Raw genomic sequence first — 22,969 nt, forward strand, 5'->3', positions numbered from 1 at the left:
ATTGGAAAATGCTAAAATCTTCCAGGGAGAATATATGTTTTATTAAAGCCCTGTATTCTCTACAGAAAAATGCTCCCTGGAACATTTTTAAACCTTTTTTTTTTTTTTTTTTTTTTTTTCCCCCCAGCAATAACGGAATCTGGCTCTGTTCTGAAATTTTAAAGCAGGACTGTTTTTAACAGGACTAAATGACAGTCTTTCTGTCACTACTTTTTTTTCTCTTTGCGGGGGGGGAGTTTAAATCTACTCTATCCTGTGCTAGAAGGAAAGAGAACTTATGGGAAGAATAAGGCAAAGATCCACACGCACCAGGAAAGCCAGAAGCTCTGCCTTTCAAGTATTAATTCGACAGACAGGAGTTTCAAATCACTGCTCTCACTCTTTTTATGCAGTTTGCATGCCTATGTCCATGCATTGCCTGTAGTCTCCAGCTTTCTTTTTTTTTCCTGTCTGTTTGTTTCATTTTCTGAATCAGAAATTAAAAACTGGATCCAAGAACTCTTTCTCAATGCAGAAGGCATTCTCTCTCATGGAACTGAGTTGGACATGTCTTGCAATCACAACTTCATGGTGCTGTAGGGTGTACTGTGTCCAGATGGGCATATGGAAAGCACTGTGTTCCCTAAGCTCCTGACTGTGGTACCTCAGTAGGCTCAGACGACGAAGGAGAAAAATAAGGTACTTGTGTTTTAGAGGTGGAGAACAGTTTACTAACAATGAGCCTGAAAGGAAACTTAAGTCAGAATCTAGCAGAGGAAAGGGCAACTCTGTCAAGGGCACCAGGACTAGCGACAGAAAGGAAAAAGTGTGGACCACAGACCATTTAAGAGAACTACACATAACTAGAAATGAAAAACAGCCTCAAGGAAAAGCCAGATGAGCAGATGGAGAGTGACACAGAATTTGCAAGAAGGAAGGAACTGAGGTGAGAAAAAATGTTACAGATGTTGAGAAGTCACATAGGAGGAAAGAAGGTCTGGCTTGGCAGAACAGGAGCAGAAAGATAAACGCTGAAGACATCTGAAGGCCAAAATTGAAAAGAGATAAACTAGACAGAGTTGGGCTTGGGAACTTGAGCTGAAGGGAAAAATCTGGAACAAGAAATTAATTAGGAGCAGTGGAAGAAACAGTTTTCAGCTTGCACTGGCCAGTAGTAGCTTGATTGAGGACAATTGGACTGGGACAGGCAAGGAAACAGATCCAGGACAACAGAAAATGCTCAGTGAGAAGGGGCTAATGACAGAAAAATGGCTAGATGGACTGAACACAGTGGGGGTGACAAAAGGCCTGAAATGGGTACTACGATTCCTCTGCCACCAGTGAGTCCTTTATGTGTCCAAATCTCCTCACACAGCAACTTCAGAGACCACTTCCTGGAGAAAAGGGGAGGGATGGACCACTTTGCACCACCCTCTTGCTTGGAGTGAGGAAACCACTGTAGGATGACACTATGTCAGAATTTACAACTTCTCAAATTGCCCTTGCAGACTAGGGAAACATATAAATCTACTAAAAATCTAGTGTACTTTTCATAAATAACAACACCAGAACCACCACATAGACCACCCAAACCTTTTGCTTCCCCAACAGTGTCAACACACACCTGAGAGCTGTACAAAAGAATTTTTTCCATTGCTATCTGTTTTCTCCCATACTCTCTTCGTTTGACCGAAGAAGATCAATATCATAGGTGAAGTACTTACAGATAGCTTCTGGAATTCCTTTACACAAAATTCTGAAGGCCAAAGTTTCGTGATAAACAGCCAGATTTACAATATTGAAGAGATGAAATGGTGACTGCTTTAATTTTAAGAATGACACTGCTGCGATTATGATTACTTGGCTTACAACAGGTGAAACAATTGAGGACATTTTCATAACCATATGTAACCTTATGTCCTTTTTTTTTTTTCCCTTTCTCTTAGCCCACCTTAAACTGGACTTGTTGCACTAATACTGCAGAAATCCATTTCAGAATTCCTGATTTTAGACATTTCTTGTTCAGCTTTGAAAAACGTCAGTTTTTTAAAAAGTTCGGAGAATCTTATCAGTACATGGGCCCCAACAAGCAACTAAATCACCTAAGCTGAAATAACTGGATTGTACTTGGAATCTGTGTATCCTACCATTGCTCTGCTCATGGACCCCGCATTGCAGCTGATGAGAATTCTGTGTGGAAAATGATGGCAAGAGAAGTAATTTTTTCATAGGATAGAATTATATAATCATAGAATGATTTAGATTGGAAAAGACCCTGAAGATCATTGAGTCCAATCATTAGCCTAACACTTCCAAATTCATCACTAAACTATGCCCCTAATTGCCACATCTACACACCTTTTAAACACCTCCAGGAATTGTCACTCAACCACTACCATGAGAATGCCTATTCCAATGCTTGATAACCCTTCCTGTGAAGAAATTTTCCCTAATATCTGATTTAAATTTCCCCTGGTGCTACTTGACACCGTTTCCTCTCACCCTATCACTTGTTACTCCATTCAGGTAGTTGTAGAGAGCAAAAGGGTGTCCCCTCAGCCTCCTTTTCTCCAGGCTAAACAACCTTACATGACTTGTTCTTTAGACCCTTCACTAGCTTTATTGCCCTTCTTTGGATGTGCTCCATCATCTCAATGTCTTTCTTGTAGTGAGTTGAAGATGTTATAGTAATGCTACCAAAATATCTGGCCAGCAATGTTCAGACAGTTTGAAGAGGTGATTTAGCTATTATAGGCTCTGTTTATTCAAGTTATTTGTTTAGTAAGCAGCTAATCAGCAAGACATTCATAATAGCATTTTAAGTCATATGAAATTCACCACATCTCATGTTTTGTTGCACGTTTAAAATTCAGACCATATTTTAAAATGCAGCTTGAATGCTGTTTTCAAAAGAAACTCCATATTTTTTTTCACGAAACCACATGACTATCATACTTCCAACAGTTTGGCTTTCATTTTTCTGCACATATTTAAACCTAGAACTCAAAGTGAAATTCAAAGAATGGAAACTCACATGGATCAAATCCAAAAGAAAAGTCTACTCGAATTCTTGCATACAGCTTTAATAAGGAGTCACGTCCAGTATCTGCCAATTTCCACAGTGCAGTGTTGCATCAACTTAAAGACTTATTTGAATTATTTCTAACTGAAAAAAAAAAAAAAAGAAAAAAAAAAAAGAAAAACAACAGCACCAACAAAACCCCCAAAACCATCACCACCACCACCAAACAACAAACTGAAAAAGAAATGCAGATTTACTGAACAATGACTTTAAGGCACAAAGTGTCTGGAAGTGTTCTGGAGCTGAACATCTCCATAGCCTGCTGTTCAGCTCCAGAGTTCTATTACACTGTATATATGCATTTTGTATGGAGTTCATTTACTTATCTTGCTGAAAGGTCATTTTGATATGGAACACTCGTTTGGGGGGTGGGAGTATTTCTTTTTGGTTTGCATATATACTCAAAGCCTATAGTAAGACAGAAAACATGGCCTAAATAAGCTAACATTGCCTGAAAAGGGCAAAGCAAAGGTCCTGTTCATCTCGAAACTCTCTCTGTCATGCACCACAAACATATGTAAGAATTCAGAGTGATAAAAGACTTCTATGCACAGCAGGTAATAGCTGAAAGCTCGAGGAATGTGTTAGCTAACGTAGATGGTGCCTGCTGTGTACAGCACTTTTTTCACCTGTAGGACATATTGTTCTCAACAAGATATTAATGCTACAGATTAAGTCCTGAGTCCTTTGAGATCATTTGCAAAATGGATACTGGAGATTGGCAGGTCCAGGATTGCATTCATTATCACTTTCTGAGTATACCCATACAAATACATCAACTTCAAACCCTGATACTACATCTGTAAGCCCTTCTTCATTTTAGGGGAGAGTGAACGCACAAATACATACTACGCCATGTCCTGAAAATTACTCCTTCCACTTTCTGTGCTGGTCATTAGTTCCAGTTCTCTTCACCTCTGCCAGGTGTTTAAATTAAATTGGTTTGCATCTGTTTGTAAGAAACAGAACTGGTTATCAGCACTGTACACCTATGGCAGATTATATGAAATGGAAGTAGAAGCAAAGGAGTTTTTTAAGCTCTACATATTTAACAATGCTTAATTCAAAAAACACAAGTGCAGGCAGAAGAAAACACTTAACATCAATATGCTTTATTGCAGGAAAGAGTGAACTCAGCTTTGGAGCTGATCTCCCTGGGGGAATACGTTACCGTTTTCACTCAGAAGCCACCTGTCTCTTCCTGGAGGTTGGGCCTCTTTTTTGCCATCAGGCCTGTTGCAATCAGGACTTTTATTTCTTTTTACTTTTTCAGTCAACAGTTCTTTCTAGATTTTTTTTTTTTTTTTTTTAATAAGCCTGGATTGATTTCTGGAAAACTGGAATCTTGCACAGGTATGGAAAGTGAGTAGCAGAAGCTCTAGCACTTTATAAGGAGCTTTAGATAGGATTCACATTTACGTGTGTGCATGCCTTCAGTAGATGTGAAAGCAACAATAATAGAAGTTATAAGGACTGCAATATTCTGGACTGCCAGGTGAAGCTCACCCAGAGGTACACAATCTGTGATTATAAAAGCACTTTCCTCAAAGGTTAAGGTGCTGATGCATACAAAATCTCTACTTAGACATCTGACTTGAGACAAAATTCAAACATACAATAGCAGGAATAATATAGCAGGAATAATATAGTTCTGAGGAGTACAAAGATCCTCATTCACACCTAGCAGGGCAACAGAGGGACAGTTTAACCTTCAGACTCTTTCAGTCTTTGCCCTGTATGAGAGTCTGGCTGTCATGAGCACTGGGGTGCGATGAGGTTTCCTGGGAACTGATGTGCTGTGACCCACAAGAACCTCTACATCTAACGAGAGAACTCTTGAGAAGGAGATGATATGTAACACTGTATAATGCATTTCACTTAACTGGGCAAAAATCAGACAGATGAGACAGTTTCACATGAAACATTTTGAGCTTTCAACTTTGAAGTTGAACAGTTGCTTTTTCTGCAGGAATTGTGGGAACAAATGGAGTGAATTCTTACATGAGGATTGTTTCTTTCTAGAAATTTAGCTGAACTCACTGAAGTGATGAGCTGCAAAGACCTCCCCTCCTTCCCATGTTAGATCATCACCATTTACCGTATGAACTAAGATACCTATTGTGCTTCAGTAACAGTCCTTAATCGCTGGCAGCTGAAAAGTCAAACCCAAAATCTCATCTAAGTGTCTAAAAGTTTATAGACTCTTGCAGTGTTTTTCACAACAATTTAACACTGTATTCACCTTTTTTTCATTGGAAGAGTGAGACAATTTAGCAGATGAGCCAAACATCTTGAGCTGACATGCTTGAGATCTGAATTACAACAGCAAAATAGAGGAATTCTGCAACAGCAGATGCAAAATTGCTTCCTCCTCCTACTTTGATGGAGAACCCCTGGTAACGCACACAAGCACATGTCCATCATTCTTCCAACACTGTTTCTCTCTCAGGCTTATTCCTTTCCCAGGATGCCACTTACATGCCCTTAATATCTCTCCTCAACTTTTGGACATGCTTCTTGTGGGCAGACTAAACCAGATTCCTGTTTTGAGAGTCATCCCAGGGCCTGTCTGTGAGTGGGCTCACACACCACTCTGGGACACTGACATTCTCATTCTGGAAAGTGAGTTTCTATCTTCCAGTTGTTTTCCCTCACACAAGACTGTTTCCCCTAATGTTGCACTGCTGCATGATCATTTTCAAGCCTATTTTCAGAAGCCTGTTCAATTTATTTATCTCCAGTCTTTCTACAACTCTTGACTCCCAGCTAACATGATATCTCAGCTTGCTCTAACAGCTGTTTATATCATACTCTCTGAATGGCCAGCAAAACACAGGAAATACTTTTTTACATTTTACATACAGGGAGATTCACTAACTTGCCCATGATTTTACATGAAGTCACTGACAGAGCACAGAATTGTACAAGATCTCTGAAGAGGCAAGCTAGCTGTCTAAGCTACATGGACTGGTATGTTAGTTTGTTCCATGAGAAATCACATTGAAGTAAACCTCCTTTAACTGCCTATGATGATAAGAAATACACTGTAAGCAGTATGTCAGTAGATTGACATTAACTGCAAAGCACTTCCATTGTCTTACAGAACACACAAAGATCTCACAAGGAGCTTGAAACAACTAAGAGACATGTGCTATGCTGACAATTCTTGCAAATCCATAACTGGTTTCTAGTCATTACTGGGTTTTTAATTCAGAGGCCCAGCTTCAGATGTAAGGTCAATACGTGAGTTTCACTTTCTAGGCTCACTGTTGGCAGAAAACAACACGGAAACATGACCTTTAAAGACACAGATACTGACAGCAGATACAAACAGGTTTGCATACAATTACTGGAAGTTTCATTATTCAGCTATAGCATTTTTTTTTAGAGTGATTTTAGAGATATTACACAGCAAGACTTGGGGATGATGATAATGCTTTTGAATATTGCAGGAACAGAGCCTATATTTTTGTAAACCACCCCAAATGGACGACAGTTTGGGATTTATGAGTTATGAATTACTTTACTGAAGAAACCAAACCAAATAAAACAAAAACTCTCACACACTTTTTAACTCTTTCGATCTCTAATTTACAAGGCTTTTGTCTTGTCTTATTTTCCGTCTATGGCAGTAGACCATAAGTAATTCTGTATAGAATTCATGAGGAAACCTAAAATTAATCAGGTGAAACTGCCAAAATATCATCAAAGAAAAAATATGCAAGTTTTAAGAATCTTGCAGAGAAACTAGGCATAAAATAAGAGTAGGAGTACAGTTTGGATCAGGATTTGGAAAACCCCTAAGGTGAGGGAGGTGGGATTGGGGTTTGGCCAATTTGCAATACTCAACTCTGTGTCTGGATTCGGCTTTCCGAAGTTTCCAAAAGACAAGGGGTGTGGAGAAAGAAGAGTTGGATTCATATTTTTTGGGTTTTGGCCCATCTCTTGTGCTAGCAATTAATGAGGATGCTTGGACAGCACAAAGCATACTTTGAAATGTTGAGCCAGCAAAATCTTGAAGCAGGGGAGAAAACCTTTCTCAGCAAAAGAGTTTTGAATAATCAAAACACTAGTGAAGATGCCACGTGGATGGAACACCCCTCAGTCACAATGGGGTTCTCCAGGCAAAAGAGAAAGTACTTTCCCCCAAGCTGGCCAAGATAACAGAGATTAACAATGCAGACAAACAGCAATGATTATAGCACAAAAGCACCAATGATTTGTTCAAAAGCTGGAATCGATGTTATTTTTGTGACAATTACAGAGATGGAGAAGAATTGGGGGTCACTTTTGAGGAAAAAATCTTCAATTTAGAGCATAAAGCACATTTAGAAATACAGAAAGATAAAGAATATGTCATAAAACATGAGGGTAAACGGTATGATTTTGAAACAGCACAGGGCTCAAATGGCTGCAACACATGCACAAAAGTGGAAAAAGGTATTCAGTGAAATATTTGAAACATATGTTTTTTGTTTATGTTTCTTGCAAATATTTGAGAAAAGTGAACAACTCCTACCTGTACACAATCGTGACCATGAATGCACTATTATGTTATAACAAAAATGTATTTATAAGCAACCAGTAAAATACTGGAAGAAATTATAATGTTAATAACTCGGAGGCTATCGTGTTCCATATTAAATTTCTCAGCACTGCGGCTCACTATGCAAAGAGCAGTAGTTTCTACTTGATGGATTAAACAGTTTCAAAATGGTAGAAATACAGGAAGCAGTGAAAGAAGACAGATAATATTCTTCTTTCGAGTGAAGCAGAAAATACTCTGACTATCAGAGAAACAGTTGAAAAAATTAAATCATTTTATTTCCTGTGTTTACATCTGGTGGGATCTACTGACCTTCTAGTTTAAATTCATGAAAATCGTCAACTCAAAATTCAAATCCATATGTGGACTGAATCTTCAAGGAAAAGGCTCTTTTAAAAAACTTTTAAAGAACTCTTGTGGCTGGTAGATATATAAGGAGCTTGCATGGAGCCAGGCATGTGGTTAGATGCTATAATCTTAAGGAGCATAATCCTTTCATTCATGGAAGAAATCAAGAATTACGAAAGTGAACGCGGTAGAGTATATTATAAACTGAAACAGGTGAAAATTGGAGCAAAATCTTAATTTGTATGGTCTTTATTCTGCATTATGATTTGTTTTATCATGTAGCTCAACTTATGTTCACATAATCTAAATTTAAAAAGTAAAAGCCTTTCACATGGTACTCACAGATAAAAATGATCATGGCATTATGCGTGACAAACACCGAGAAAGTGAAGAAAGCTGTCTTGACTAAGTGCATTAAACCTTCCCCTTAAATGAAAATGATGTGATTCTCCAATCAAAACAATTACCTCAGTAGGCACAAATTTTAGAGCAATGGAAGGAACACTCACAAATTAACCTCACCAACTTTAATCAGTAAAGACTGAATCCCTCAGTAATATAGGAATGGGATTTATGAGTTGTGCACAGTCTAAACTCCATGCACAGTCTATTTTGATCAAACTGGTCACTATATTATCAAAACATATTAAATGACACATTGAGAGAGAGAGCATGGGTAAGCTCAGGACTTGCTTGGCTGGAGTTACTTAGAGTCAGAAGCCAAATGATTTGGTTCTGTTGGACTTCTGATTTCCAGTAACTTTGTCAGCAAATAAGGGAACAATTGTTCTTTAACTGAATTTTAGGACTAGATTATTTAGAACTATCATTTATTCACACACTCAGTAGTTTAAAGCATGCTGTGCAAACATTTTTTCATGGGAAAAGTACATAAGACTTGAGTCCTGTATTCTACTACGATTCAGAGCTTTAACCTCAAGGGCTGATGAATTCTCATGAGCATCTACTATTGTCAGGTATTCTGTTGCATCATGCATTTCCTAATCCTAGAGCACAAAATAATTATAAGAAACATAAGAGAACAAAAGGACTTCCTTCATCTGTGCGAGAGAAGCTTGTAGTCTCGACATCTTTGTATGTCACAGCTGCTTCATATGACAGACTGGCCTTTACATTTGCAACACCTAGCTCTTGCCTGAAGTCATAGCTATAACAAAATATTTTCATATATCTTCAAAAGAAACTTCTTGAAATCATCGTTATAATTTGTCTGTCACCAGGTGCCATTTGCTTTTTTTAAGCAGTTCGTCCACTGAAATGGACATTGTATTTCATGCGTGCTTATTTCCAAAAGCTACTTTTTCATGATGCACTGCATAATCTGTTCTACATTTAATTTAGAAAGACTTTTACAGAGCCATCTTAATGCAGTTTCTGGCTTTATCTTCTTTCTTTTATCTGCATTCTGATTTATAGGATTTGTTTTATGTATCTTTGACATTAACAATTGTTCTGACCCATGAGGTTTGTAATTTTATTTGCCTGCACAACAGCATTGAAGTTGATAAGAAATATTCTTGTGCTGAAGCATGTCTTTGTTCAGTGAAAGAGTATACAAGGACTACTGGCTAAGAGTTATTCTTCTGCAAAAAACTTTGATATAGTAGGAAAAAAACTAAATCACAAAAGACTATGGAGCAGGTTACCTTTGCAATCCTAATTGCTTACTGTGGTTTTACGGCATTATTTATATGTAAATATTTACATTTCCCTGCTATGTGTTACTTTGGCCTTCTCTACTCTCCCTTCCCGGCTTTGACTACACATGTATGGACTTGTTCTTCTGTCAGAGTTAAAGACAAAGTAGAACAGACATATTTGTATTGCAGGTCTGCATTGTATCTTCTCTGTGAATTGCAAGGGGAGTTTAGTTTCTTTTGTTGCTAATTTTTTAACATTTATGAACACAGACCTTGACTACAGTGAAAGAGGAGGAGTAAATGACATGTCATTGCATCATAAAATACTGTCAGCTTGTCAATAACTTCCTGTGATGCCATCATCAGTTGAAAAGCTAATGCAGGTAAGCTCGAAGCAGCGAGAGATGAAATAACAACTTTTGTACTGACACAGCACTATGTGCCTAGTAGAGCATACTATAATATATATTTTGTTATCTGTATGAAGTACACCAAAGGCTCAACTTTCTAAAACCTATATGTAGTTGGACATTCAGAAAGACATATGCTAGCTAAAACGTTCTAATGGGGAGAGGAAAACTGCTCAATAATGCTGTGCCACAACAATGAGTACGGTTAAAGAGTTGTAGTTTTGTAGTATTGCTTAGCGGCTGAGGCTGGAACACCAGGAGTTTTATGTGTCTTTAATATATCTCCTACAATGCCACTTCTAATCATTAGGTTTTACATGTCTAAGGCCTTTCTGTCCAATAGAGTTTTGTTTCCATTAACTGACTGCTGGTCTTATCTTGAAGTCTTTAAAATGCAGTCTGAGAGTGAGCTGTAGGCCATCAAACCCATTGATGCACATTCATGGTTAGGGCCAGCCCTACCAAAGAAACATCCATCTCAATGAAAAAGATGCCACACAAAAATGAGGCTCACCTGGTGAATATAATGCACACTTTAGGACCACTGTGCCAAGTGTCTGACAAACTTCAAAATTAGCCAGTTTCTTCAGTGTGAGTCACATTAAACTGATGCTTTGCAATTTATAGGTATGCCTATTCATTCGCATCATTATCATCATGCAATTCAGAAGTATCTTTTATGTTCCATGTTCAGATGTGAGAATATGACATACAGGCAAGTGAGGTGCATGGTATGCTTAAAATCACATGAAGATTCTCTACAAGTATCAAGATCCCGGTCAATGTTTACCAAACCACTGTCTGCCTAATTGTCTTAGTGGTAAATTAACGAATTTCTTCTAATCATATGCTCAGATTTCATGTGTTTTTTGTTTGAAGTAATGCTGCTCAATGCTACTTAAATAAACAGAAGCAACATGATCTAGTTGAAGATGTCCCTGCTCATTGTAGAGGGGTTGGACTAGATGACCTTTGAAGGCCCCTTCCAACCCAAGCTACTCTATGATTCTACGATGCTGTGATATCCAGGAAGGTAAAACCCACCATGCCACTTGCTATAGTCATTGGGCAGGATAAAACAAATGAATTTTAAATGTGTGCAACATTAAGATACAATTTTTGCTGTCGAAGAGGTACCGAAAACTCCTTTTAGGAAACTGGTGCACCTGTCCAAGGACAGCATTTGGTAAACCACTAGTTAAGTTACTGGTTCAAATTTTCTCAACCTTGGTTTTATTTTCCTCTCCTGAAGCATTAATGCTGCAGTAGCTCCACCACTTAAGTTGCAGGAGAGACAGAGCTGAGTTAAGGCTCCCCTCTGCATTTTAATGTTTTAAAAAGAGTTAAAAGGGAAAAAGAAGTACTTTTTTAATACATAGTAAAAACCAGCAGCTTGCTCTGGCCTGAAAAATAGCCCAGTAATTCCAGTAAGAATAGACTGGGTGTTTATCAGGGCAGAGTCAAACTGCAGCTGAGATTCAGTACTTGAGGAAAAAGACATCCTTTTCCACCTTTATTTTTCTTCCTCTCATTGTATGTTTTCTTTTATTCTTCTGGGAAACACTGAGTCTGAATGTTTTACTGTGCCATCACCATGTAACATGCAGACTGTACTGCCACTGTTCTGCAAAACTCTGGGCTGGACCTGCACAGACAGAAAACTTGCAGTTTCCCCACTCATATACTCCTGAATTGCCCAGGAAAAAATCTTACACATTGTTCAAGACTATTGCCAGAAGGGAAAGCAATTAAAGTGAAGCTTCATTAGAGAGACATAATTATGAGTTTAATTAAAGAAGGTCTATTTGGATTCCAAATAATATTTTGCACAAAGTTTAAATATTTTTATTTGCTGTCTCTTACAATTTGTTTCTGTTTCAATTTTAATGAGGATTTTCCCAACCCAGATTCTCACTTAATCTGTGATTCAGGAACATGGGTGTCTGATTGCGTTTCAGAGAATCACTTCTTGATCCTTAGGAAGAACAAGACATAAGACAATGTCAAGGATAATCAAGCAAAACCAACAGTTCAGGTAGTGTTGACTGACTTACTCTTGATCTCACCCATCTCATTAAGACAACACAGGAGGCAGAGCAGTATGGAGAGAATTTAGTTGCATCTACTTGGCAGCCATGAAACAATGCATCTGGCAACCCATGCCAGGTTTTCCAGCATCAGGCACAAAGTTACTGGCTTCTACATTGCAAGATTTTTGAAGTGCTTTATGTGACTGAAAACTTTTCAAGAATACATGTTTCCGCAGTGTGTGTGTCACTACTTGCTGTGACTTGTCCTGCTTCCACAAAATAGTCCCGAGCCAAAGATATCAGGCACTCATGTTAACTAATGACACGTGTTGATACCCAGCCCAGAGGATTTGCAAAGGTATATTCGTTGGCATTGGATTGCTTCTGTGGAAAGCGAATTTTTTTAAGAGGTGTGGCTTATGTTTGCACAGTTTGGTCTTTGCATTGACCTGACATGTCTGAGTAAAAGGCTATATATGAGATATTAAACTCTGCTGAAAACCCACTGAACAGCATAGGATCAAGCTTGCTATATCTCTGCTAAGTATTTCCCATTATAAGTGTATTTGGAAAGAATGCCTCATGTTCAAAATTCAGCCCCAGAGATTGATGAAAAAGTAGCTGCTTTCATAAACAGGCTAAACTAGGCATTTGCATGACAATAGATTTACAACCACAGCAACCAGCAATCTGCAAACCAAATCATCAGTATTTTCAGTGCCATCAAGTCTGCATATTAAGTTCTGTGGGCAGAACTGCTTAAAGACAGTCATGATATTTAACAGCATGTCTGTAGGAAACAACATTCCTCATTGACAGCAAGGGACCTGGAGCATGGGGCAAGGAGACATCATGGCGATTGGTTTAATACTTTTTACAGTATTTGTTCCATCTGCCAGCTAGGAAATAGTGTTGAAGCCCCATGTAATGTTAATGCATGTTCTCGCATACAGCCTGCGCACACTTTTAGACATGATCACTGGTGTTTAAGGAGTAGTTGATCTGAATAAATTCTGAATGATCAACTCACTGTGCTCTGCCTTATAGCCCCCTATTCCCACGGATGAATTCTGTACCTCTGTGTGCAGGTGTACACACAAAGCGTGTGCCAGAGCAAGGAGCACGAGTCTGACGACGCTGATGGAGTGGCTCAGTAGCAGCCGACTGCCGCAGATTGGCCAGCAGTGCGGCAGCCCCCTCTAGGGTATGCCAAAAAGATCAGGCAGAGAACAGCAGCAAGACAGGAAACAACTTTGAGACGATGGCAGGGAGAAAAACTAAAGTGTCAGCCAAGAAGGAACCCAAACGTCCTACTGGCCAGAAAAAAAAGACTCACCCATGTGAAGGGGTGCTCCTTCAGGCACATGGGCAGTCAAGCTCCACTACCACCCTGAAATGTCCCATTGGTACCCCAGGAAGGATCAGAGATATTACAGAGTGAAAATGACATTTCCTTCAGATTGAAGAGCAGAAAGACAAGCAGTAAATGAAAGCAGCGCTTTCATCAAGGATGTGAAAATAGTCACATTGATTTAATTTTGCTCAACTGGGTTAGTGCCAGATGTTTGAAATGAGTAGCAAGCTGCTGTGCTAGCTCAGGTGGCTTTCTCTGCAAGTTTAGCACTTTTGTTTCCCTAGGTGAAAACTGCAAAAGTGCTCAAGTTACAAAATGACAATAAAACTGTTATAATTGGCTCCTTAATAAGGCATTTTCTCCCATCCTTGTGCTTTCTCAAAGAATTCAAGAATCCAGAGGAGGTGGTTAAGTATCCTGGAAATTACATCTGTCCCCGTCTCTGAGTAGGAGAAATAATAGCTGGGAGCATGTAATTTTCAACGGCAATATCCAGTGCTTAAAATAGCTTGTGTTTCACATGGCTGCTACTTTCTAACCAGCACTGAGCACAAAATATTGCATGGTCCTCTGGAATTTATTAACATGCCTCTCACTGCATTGTTAGTTTGGTGGCTGTGTTTCTAATTAAAAGATTGCTTCTATGAACTACAATGAAAAATAGTGCTGCGTGCCACCTTACTAGCCTTTCAACATAGACAATTCACTTTTGTTCACAAGACTTGTCAGTATCCAGGGAAGAAATAACTGGGTCAGGTTCTCAGTATAGAGCTGCTGATTATATGTCTTTAATTGCATGATACTTGAATTCAGTTCGCTTTTAAAAATTGAATAAGCCCTCATGAAGTCATACCAATACAAGTGAAAGAGCTTATTTAGGCATCCTTTAAATTTATTCAAAGGCTATAGAGGAGAGACATTAAAACTCTCATTCTTCAGCAACTTAATATTATTTAATGCCATAACATGCAATGGGCAAGATTTTGCCTTCAGATGAAGCTAAATGAAGTCAGTAAGCATAATGACCCTGAACACAGATTGTCCCAGTCAACAGAAGTGGTTTTCCTGCTTGGACAACATCCTTTGAGAAAGATCTAAGGGTTCAAAAATGCTTGTAGAAGATCAGAAGAAGTCTTTCTCACAAACATTTTGTCAGCTCTGGTGACTTACATACTGCAATTGACTAGAGACCTGAGGCACTGCATATCAAAAGCTTTCTGAAGCAGAGCATGTTTTGTTCTCTGTCGGCAATAACAAGCACAGACTGCAAGTTTACAGATTCTAGGCATTAACTGCAAGCAATTATTATACTGATACAGTTTTGTTTGAAATTCAACTAAAGAGTCTCGGTTTCTCTTATGCTTTTTCTTTTCCTTGCTTAGAAGAACAAAAACAAAAACCAAACTAAAAAGAAATGTAAACAGAGAAAATTCACTATAATCCTGTCTGCTCGAGGATAAAAAACTTCACAGCTAATCATGAAATCAAGTCAATCTGTAGGAATATTTTTACATTGTGTTCTGCTACTTGAGTGGTGTTGTAGTAGGACAGAGGTCTTGTGACAGTGATCAATTAAAACAAAACTGTTCTTCTTCTATCATACAACAGAGGCAGATAAGCCACTCATCAGACATTGTTAGTGTTGATAATACAGAGAGAGTAATTTTTATTATGTCTCGTTTCTAATGGCCTTCAAGATGATGCAATACATGCATGGGTGGCAGGCAGGTAGGTAGAAGGAACTGGTGAGGACAGAGAGGAAGCTCACACCTGGGAGCACAGAGATCACAGAATCACAGAATGTCAGGGATTGGAAGGGACCTCGAAAGATCATCCAGTCCAATCCTCCTGCTGGAGCAGGAACACTTAGATGAGGCTACATGGGAATGTGTCCAAGATGGCATCACCAAGGGGAACACTGCTAAATCTGTGGATTCATCCAGGCCTCCCTGTTTCCACCAGGATGATGATGTTCTCCTTTGTCCCATTTCTCATCCACAGGGGTCAGATGCCTTATCTAGATCTGCAAAATCCAACAGATGATGCCATCTGGTATCCCTTTTTGTGTTACATACAACACTTGTTTCAATACCTAAGTTACAAACACAATTTAGTGTTTATACTTATGGTTCCTGAGACCAAATCAAATTCAAATTGTAAGCACCAGGTCAATTGCTTTATTATCTGGAGAGAAAAGACATTCTGCATTTTGGATTTTATGATACTTACTTTTATATTTTATTTATAATACCTTTTTATAATTTGAACAAACTTAAACTTCACATGGTACCAAATGGTCAATTAGACATAACAGAACTACGAAAATAAATATACTGAAAATTCAATTTTATATTATTTGTACAGAAATTGTGTGAACATTGGCAACAATTTTTTTAGAAGCTACTGGAAATGCCCATTTTTAACCATGAATATTTTTATCTCAGACATATTCCATATTCCTTGATTATTTCTTTTATTGTGCTTAAGGTTTAGAATTTTTTCTTCTCATAAACCAGATCACAAATTCTTTAATGCTCTTTGTATTTTTATGTGAAAGGAAGAGGAAAAACAGGAGAAAGTCACATTTTAATTCTCTAATGACAAGTTGGAAAAACAGACAAAACGTTAGCAAGAAATAGAAAAATAATGCTGTGTACACCCTTTTTCTGAAAGAAGAAATACTTTCTATACCTTTAGTCTTCTATATTTTTTGAGGATATAATATCTGTCCAAATCAAAATGTCAGATTGGAAAAATAATTTTATTTTGATTTATTGCTATTTTAAACTTACAATACAGGCAACTGATTAAAAATGGACTTTTGCTGTGTACATGAGTGAATAACAATTGTTTAATATATATCTATGTGGCGGAAAGCAGAAACCATTTAAAGAATTGGTAATTTTAAAACTCATTCATACAAGACAGTACTTCGGCAGAAACTGTTCAATTTCATCAAAATATCCTGGAATCAACAGTCAAAAATCACAAGATTTTCCATTACGACATCTGGTCAAGGATACCACCATTTCTCACAATCTGGAAATGAAAAGGAACATCATGCCTTTGGGGGAGGAAAAAGAATTTCCAAATTTTGTGATGTTGCCAATGGTTTTCAATTACAACCAATAGATGAAGTTCAAAATGCCGTTTATTATTTTTATTTCCCTTACTTTTGTTTGCTAGCTTTCAGTATAACATGTGCATGCTTTATAGGTTTCCTTGTTTTTATGGATCAGTTTGGGATGTCTTACAGTTATTGCATTGCACAATATTCCCATAGCACCCATACTGGAGATTTCACATTTTATGCCTTTTTTTTCCTAAGCACAGGGAAGTTTGTTTCAGCATCCCAGCCCAACTCCATCTCCTGTCATCATCTCAGACCACCTCTACAGTGGAATCATTTCAACACAACATGTCAGGTTGAACTTTTTCAATGGCCCTAAGCAGAAACAAAAACCTCACCAAGGTCAGACACCACAGAAGACATACCTTATCTCTAGCTATTGAATACAAAATTTTGTGTCAGCTTTGGGAACTAAGCTGGAGTTTCTGACCAGGATAGTGAAGTATACACATACATGAGATTCTCATGCTTCTCTGTAATTTTATGTTCAGTAAAATGGCTATGTCACACTGCTCACACTGCTTTTTAAAAGTATAAAATCCAAAGGACAGTGCCTGTCAAAGACATTGGAGGACATTTGTGCTTCTCATAGTCTCAGTATCTTTAGAAGGTGAGTCTATTATCACAAAGCAGCATATTAGCTACTGCTTATTTCTTTTATTGGGAGAAAGAAGAACATGCCTTGCACTCTTTGAAGAGCCATATCTCTTTTCTCTATCCCTAAATATACTTTCCTATGCCTGGCTTTTTCTTAGAGTCTTGTTCAATTCTTTCAGTCTCCTCAGCCTTCCTTGCAATAATCCTCTTACTTTTTGTAGTTGTTTGTTTTGGTTTGCTTGTGTGTTTGTTATGTTGTGGTGGTCTTGTTTTGTTATTCATGTTGTGTTTAGCTGTGGGGTTTTTTCTTTTGTTTTATTTTGTTTTGTTTTCCTTTCCAAAGACAGTGTCATTGAACAGAAGCATCATCACAGTCACAAGAATCCAATGTTGCATAACAGTTGGAGACCTCTCACTGGTTCAAACCAGACAGATTCACAGAATACTTACAGAATCACAGAATCACAGAATGTCAGGGATTGGAAGGGACCTCAAAAGATCATCCAGTCCAATCCCCCTGACAGAGCAGGAACATCTAGATGAGGTTACACAGGAAGGTGTCCAGGCGGGTTTTGAATGTCTCCAGAGAAGGAGACTCCACAACCTCCCTGGGCAGCCTGTTTCAGTGTTCTCTTATCCTCACTATAAAGAAGTTTCTTCTCAAATTTAAGTGGAACCTCTTGTGTTCCAGTTTGTACCCATTGCCCCTTGTCTTACCATTTGTTGTCACAGAGAAGAACCTGGCTCCATCCTCGTAACCTAAGCATTAATGAGGTCACCCCTCAGTTTCCTCTTCTCCAAGCTAAAGAGACCCAGCTCCCTCAGCCTTTCCTCATATGGGAGATGCTCCATTCTCTTAATCATCTTCGTTGTCTTGTGCTGGACTCTCTCCAGCAGTTCCCTGTCCTTCTTGAACTGAGGGGCCCAGAACTGGACACAGTATTCCAGATGGGGTCTCACCAGGGCAGAGTAGAGGGGAAGGAAAACCTCTCTCGACCTACTAACCACCCCACTTCTAATACACCCCAGGATGTCATTGGCCTTCTTGGCCACAAGGGCACAGTGCTGGCTCATAGTCATTCTGCTGTCCACCAGGACCTCCAGGTCCCTTTCTCTTACACTGCTCTTAAATAGGTCAGTCCCCAGCCTGGGGTTGTTCCTGCCCAGATGCAAGACTCTACACTTGCCTCTGTTACATTTCATTAAATTTTTCCCTGCCCAACTCTCCAGCTTGTCCAGGTCTCTGGATGGCAGCACAGCCTTCTGGCGTGTCAGCCACTCCTCCCAGCTTAGTGTCATCAGCAAACTTGCTGACAGTGCACTCTATTCCCTCATCCAAGTCGTTGATGAATATACTGAATAGTACTGGTCCCAGTACTGACCCTTGAGGCACTCCACTGGGTACAGGCCTCCAACCGGACTCTGCCCCATTGACCATGACTCTCTGGCTTCTTTCCTTCAGCCAGTTCACAGTTCACCTCACTGCCCGTTCATACAGACCACACTCTGTCAATTTAGCTGTGAGGATGATGTGAGAGACTGTGTCAAATGCTTTACTGAAGTCAAGGTAGACGACATCTTCTGCTATGCCATCATCTATCCACCTACCTCACGTGCCTCCAAAGGACACAAGCAATAAAGCAAAAAACAAAATCCCAGACCTAAGGATGAGAAGCTAAAGGCATTGCTAGTATCTTAACACTTTGCAAGGGTAGGCCACCTGTTGGCAAGCAAATGATGGTAAGCAAAATTTTCAGAATATAGGGCTGTGCCTAGTCTGGCTGTTTCAGCAAATTGATACCACTTGAACTGGCCCTTCACTTCTCCTCACTGCCCTGTAGACAGATATGCAAGGTGGAACTGATGGACCAAGAAGACCCAGTGAACACCAGTGACCATCACCTAGCTAGAGAGGACTAGAAAGTGGGCTCTGTTGCAAGACCTCTCCATGGAATACTGCAGTGAAGAAGGCTGGTCTCTCACAATCAAAGAAAATAAGTTTGATCAACACTGAAAGCCAGAGACTGAGCAGCAGGCAAAATGAGAATTACAGCACGATGCAGGAGGCCCAAGGCTTCAGTCTAAAGGCAAAGGTTACAATGATTTTTGTAAGCAGCAACCAGAGACCAAGTGTCTCCTACCTAGTTTCTAATGGTCATGCTGCTACAGACAAACCCAGCTGAAGTCTTAGAGAAAACAATAGTTGGCAATGAAAAAGTAGTGACTAAAAAAATCACCACAAAAATACGGGAGACTGACAGGAGATCCCTCAGTTTTCGATACTGGATAGCTAGGTACAGATGGTTTGCCTGCTGTTGCTGCTTAGATCAAAGCAGAGATTGTCAAAAAAGCAATAAGTAATGTAAACTCATCACAAATATTATTCTACTTTTCTGCATATTTTGTTAAGCTCATGAGACCCTCAAAGAAAGAGCCTGATTCTCCTCTTGGCTGACATTGACATAAATTCATTGGCTCCTGCGGAGTCTGATGGGAGCCCAGGGAGCTGGTGCTGCTCACTGGCTGTCAGAATGGAGCTCTGAGAGTATGCGCTTAGGAAATTGAATCCTGTTCACAGTATGCAACTGGTTGTAATAGAAATGAGATATTTCTGCTCTCAGGATCTGCAGTTCCTGGGTGTATTCTCATTTGAAAGTCTAAAAATTATTGGTTTATGGGTTGTGCCTCTTCTTTATTGTACTTTCAGTGTATACTAGACAACAGCATGGGTACAAACATATCTATTGTATAAAATAATCTATGAGGTTCTTCTGCTCTTTACACCTATGAGGAAAGTGCAAAAACTAAATTAATCATCTGTCATGATGGAGAAATGTTAACCATACCAGACTGGCTGCTAAAAGGCAGAGAAAATGGGATATTCTTATACCTCTATTAGATTAACATTAATTCAATAGTTTAGATACTACAATTCCTGTTCACTGCTTCCAAGTTAGTTGAAAATATTTTACAGATTATTACTCAGGTGTCAACCAAAGCATCAGGTCTCTTCAAAGCAATTGTATAATTTCTTCATACTTTCATTTTGCCTTCCTGCGGAACCTGAGGAAGGAAAGGAGAAAAGGAACAAGGAGGAAAAAACCTAAAACGCAGAGTGAATAGACAAGTAAACCATTTTTTTCATGCTTCTGCATGAATGCAATTCTCTTCAATACTAGTACTTTTCAGTTGTTTCAAAGATGTGTTGGTGACGTATTCTCCCCTTCAATGGAGTTGAAATTTGCAGCGTTATTCAGAAGCCATTTTGCTGTGGTCTTGCTCTGGAGATCTGGTGTAAATTAGCATATGCATAGCCTCTTCAAATAAATGAGAACTTCCCATCTCATGACTGCTCACATCCTATGGTTTCAGATTTATTTGAAATGACAATTGATGTGTTGAACTGGCATGGTATGCACATCAAGGAATATTCATAATTTAATGCCTATCCCCTTTTAAAGGTGAATTCTGTTTGACAACATACTTCAGAGAAAACTTTGTGGGAATCTTCCTAAAAGTCTTGAAATGTCGGTCACAGAGGCATTATTGTATGTATACCGACTGTCTAAACAATGTAGAAATACAATGCAGACAAAATGTTTAAAAATTAAAGAGTGTCTATGACTTCAGTGATGTAAGACTCATCAATAGTATTGATTTATGATGACTACACACGAGTACTATGAAATCATAACTCCAATATTTTTGTTTTAATTCAGATTTTAAGGTGAACATTCTTTCTCAATGCCTGCAGGTTTTCCCTTCTTCTGATCGTTCAAAAGAAATGTCCAAAGCTAGATTCTCTGTACTTTTTTCCCTTTGACACAGTTCTGCGTATTCCCTGACTTGTCTTCTGAAAAAATGTTCTAAAAAATAGTTATTTAATACATTTACCTATTTATTGTTAGACGGCTTTTCTTATGACTTTACTTTCTTTATACCTTTTACTGTGTCTCAAGTTATAGAGGTGGGGTTTTTTTGTTGTTTGTTTTGTTTTGTTTTGTTTTGTTTTGTTTTGTTTTGTTTTGTTTTGTTTTGTTTTTTTAAATACACCAGAATCAAGGGGTTTGAGAAGGGAGGAGTGTTGCAGCTAGGGGGAAGTGTAAGAAGGAGGGAGAAAAAGGGAGACAGGAAGGCATGACTAGACCCACCAATCCTTCACAGCCTCTTGCCCCCTGACTGACCCAGGCTGGCTCTCCTTCTCCTGTTGCCTTTTCCAGAAACCACTCAGCTGCCATGAGATAATCAAATTTTGCTGACCTAAGAATGAGAATAAGGTCATTCTGCCTCTATCCATGAGTAATTCGGGGAGGGAAGATAGGGTTTTGCTTTCAATACTGAGAAGTCTGGACCTGGCTCTGGAAATAGTAATAAAATTTAAAAAACACCAGTATAATGCACACATTCCTGCATATTTGAAAGAGTGGGAAAAACATGTGAAAAGCAAGGAGTTTGACTCTCCAGGCTCTCCATATGTGGAATTTCCATCCACATCAGTTGGAGTTCAGTATATGAAAGGCTTGCAGAAGCAAATCCAAAAGGATATGTAAAACTAGTAGAGATTTTTTTTTTATGTGAAACCTGAAGCATTTAGCTTACTTCACAGAACAGAGAGAGCTACCCTGAAGGCTTCTGTAAGTGTGATTCAACTTTAATCAAAATAGTGGCTAGAGAACTAGGAAAGCAGAAATGTCATTTAATTTAAATACAGCAAACCAGCCCCCCCCCCCAATCCAAAATTCATTTTTCCTACCCCCATTACACATAAATTCCTCCCAAGTAAAGTGCTTCTTTTTGAAGATGGTAGAGATTCACATTATACTACACTACAGTAATTTATTAAGCAAGGAAAACAAAGGTTTTGCAGAAGGCACTACAATATATGGTAGAAGCTGCAAAAGACATTAAGTCAAATTTAGAAAGTCTAAACTTGTGAATTCCAAGCACAGTTGTGTAATATTGCCCAAAATAGTTCCGGCACTCTAGCAGGAATGGACACAAGATTTATCTACTTATACGCATACACATAACTTCTTTCAGAAAATTCTATGCAATTTTATGAGATCAGAACTTGATGTGCAAGCTATACCAGGGAAAAAGTATTTGCAAACCACTGAAATCAGTACATTGCTTTTGATTTATTGTGGCAGTTTTAAGACTCAAAGAAATGCATAATACAGAGCTAGCAGAGAAAAGCAGCAGCTGAACTATGAATTCTTGGAACTAGTGTAGCTATGTTTGCAGTTGTACTTGGAGGACTAACATCAGATACAGTGATATTTCACTTACTGTATGTAGCTAATCTGTCCAAGAAAGCAGATCTAAATATAATTCAACATAACATAATATAAAACAGCACGCTGTTATAAAGGACCTCAAGATGCTGAGGTGGGAAGAAATGCATATACTGATATATGGAAATATATTGGTAAGAAAACATAGGAATATATCAGTGATATGTATCTTCAGCAAAAATGTTGCGCACATGCCTTCCAGTAACTGCCAACTGAAACTTTGGTCCTGCGAGCTTATCTCAGGGATTGGTCAGGAGCACAGACTTGTAAAATTTTGCCTTAGAGAAAGTCCCACCGTACAGACCTGAGCACGGAAGATCAGAGGTCTATGAAAGCCTGGCATCCCAGGGCAGCCCTACTGCACATGCTGTCCCTACACGGGGATTTTTCATCTGCCCCAGAACAGCCTGCAGGTTTCTCCTGTGCATCAGCAGTCACAGCAGACCAGAGTGACAAAAAAATTAGATTAAAAAGTTAGGCTTTCCTGGGCATGTTCTAATTACCTCATCATGTAGTTCTGAACAGCAGTGAACTCAGA

At 38.8% G+C, this 22,969-nt stretch overlaps 1 protein-coding gene across 2 annotated transcripts in view; it reads right to left on the bottom strand.

The window, feature by feature from the left end:
- Window positions 1-22,969, bottom strand: part of ADAMTSL1 (ADAMTS like 1) — a 443,632-nt gene that overhangs the window by 196,508 nt on the left and 224,155 nt on the right. The gene's annotated exons all lie outside the window — the stretch shown is intronic.

This window comes from Patagioenas fasciata, chromosome Z (genome assembly GCF_037038585.1).
Source record: "Patagioenas fasciata isolate bPatFas1 chromosome Z, bPatFas1.hap1, whole genome shotgun sequence".
In the NCBI taxonomy this organism is placed as follows: Eukaryota; Metazoa; Chordata; class Aves; order Columbiformes; family Columbidae; genus Patagioenas; species Patagioenas fasciata.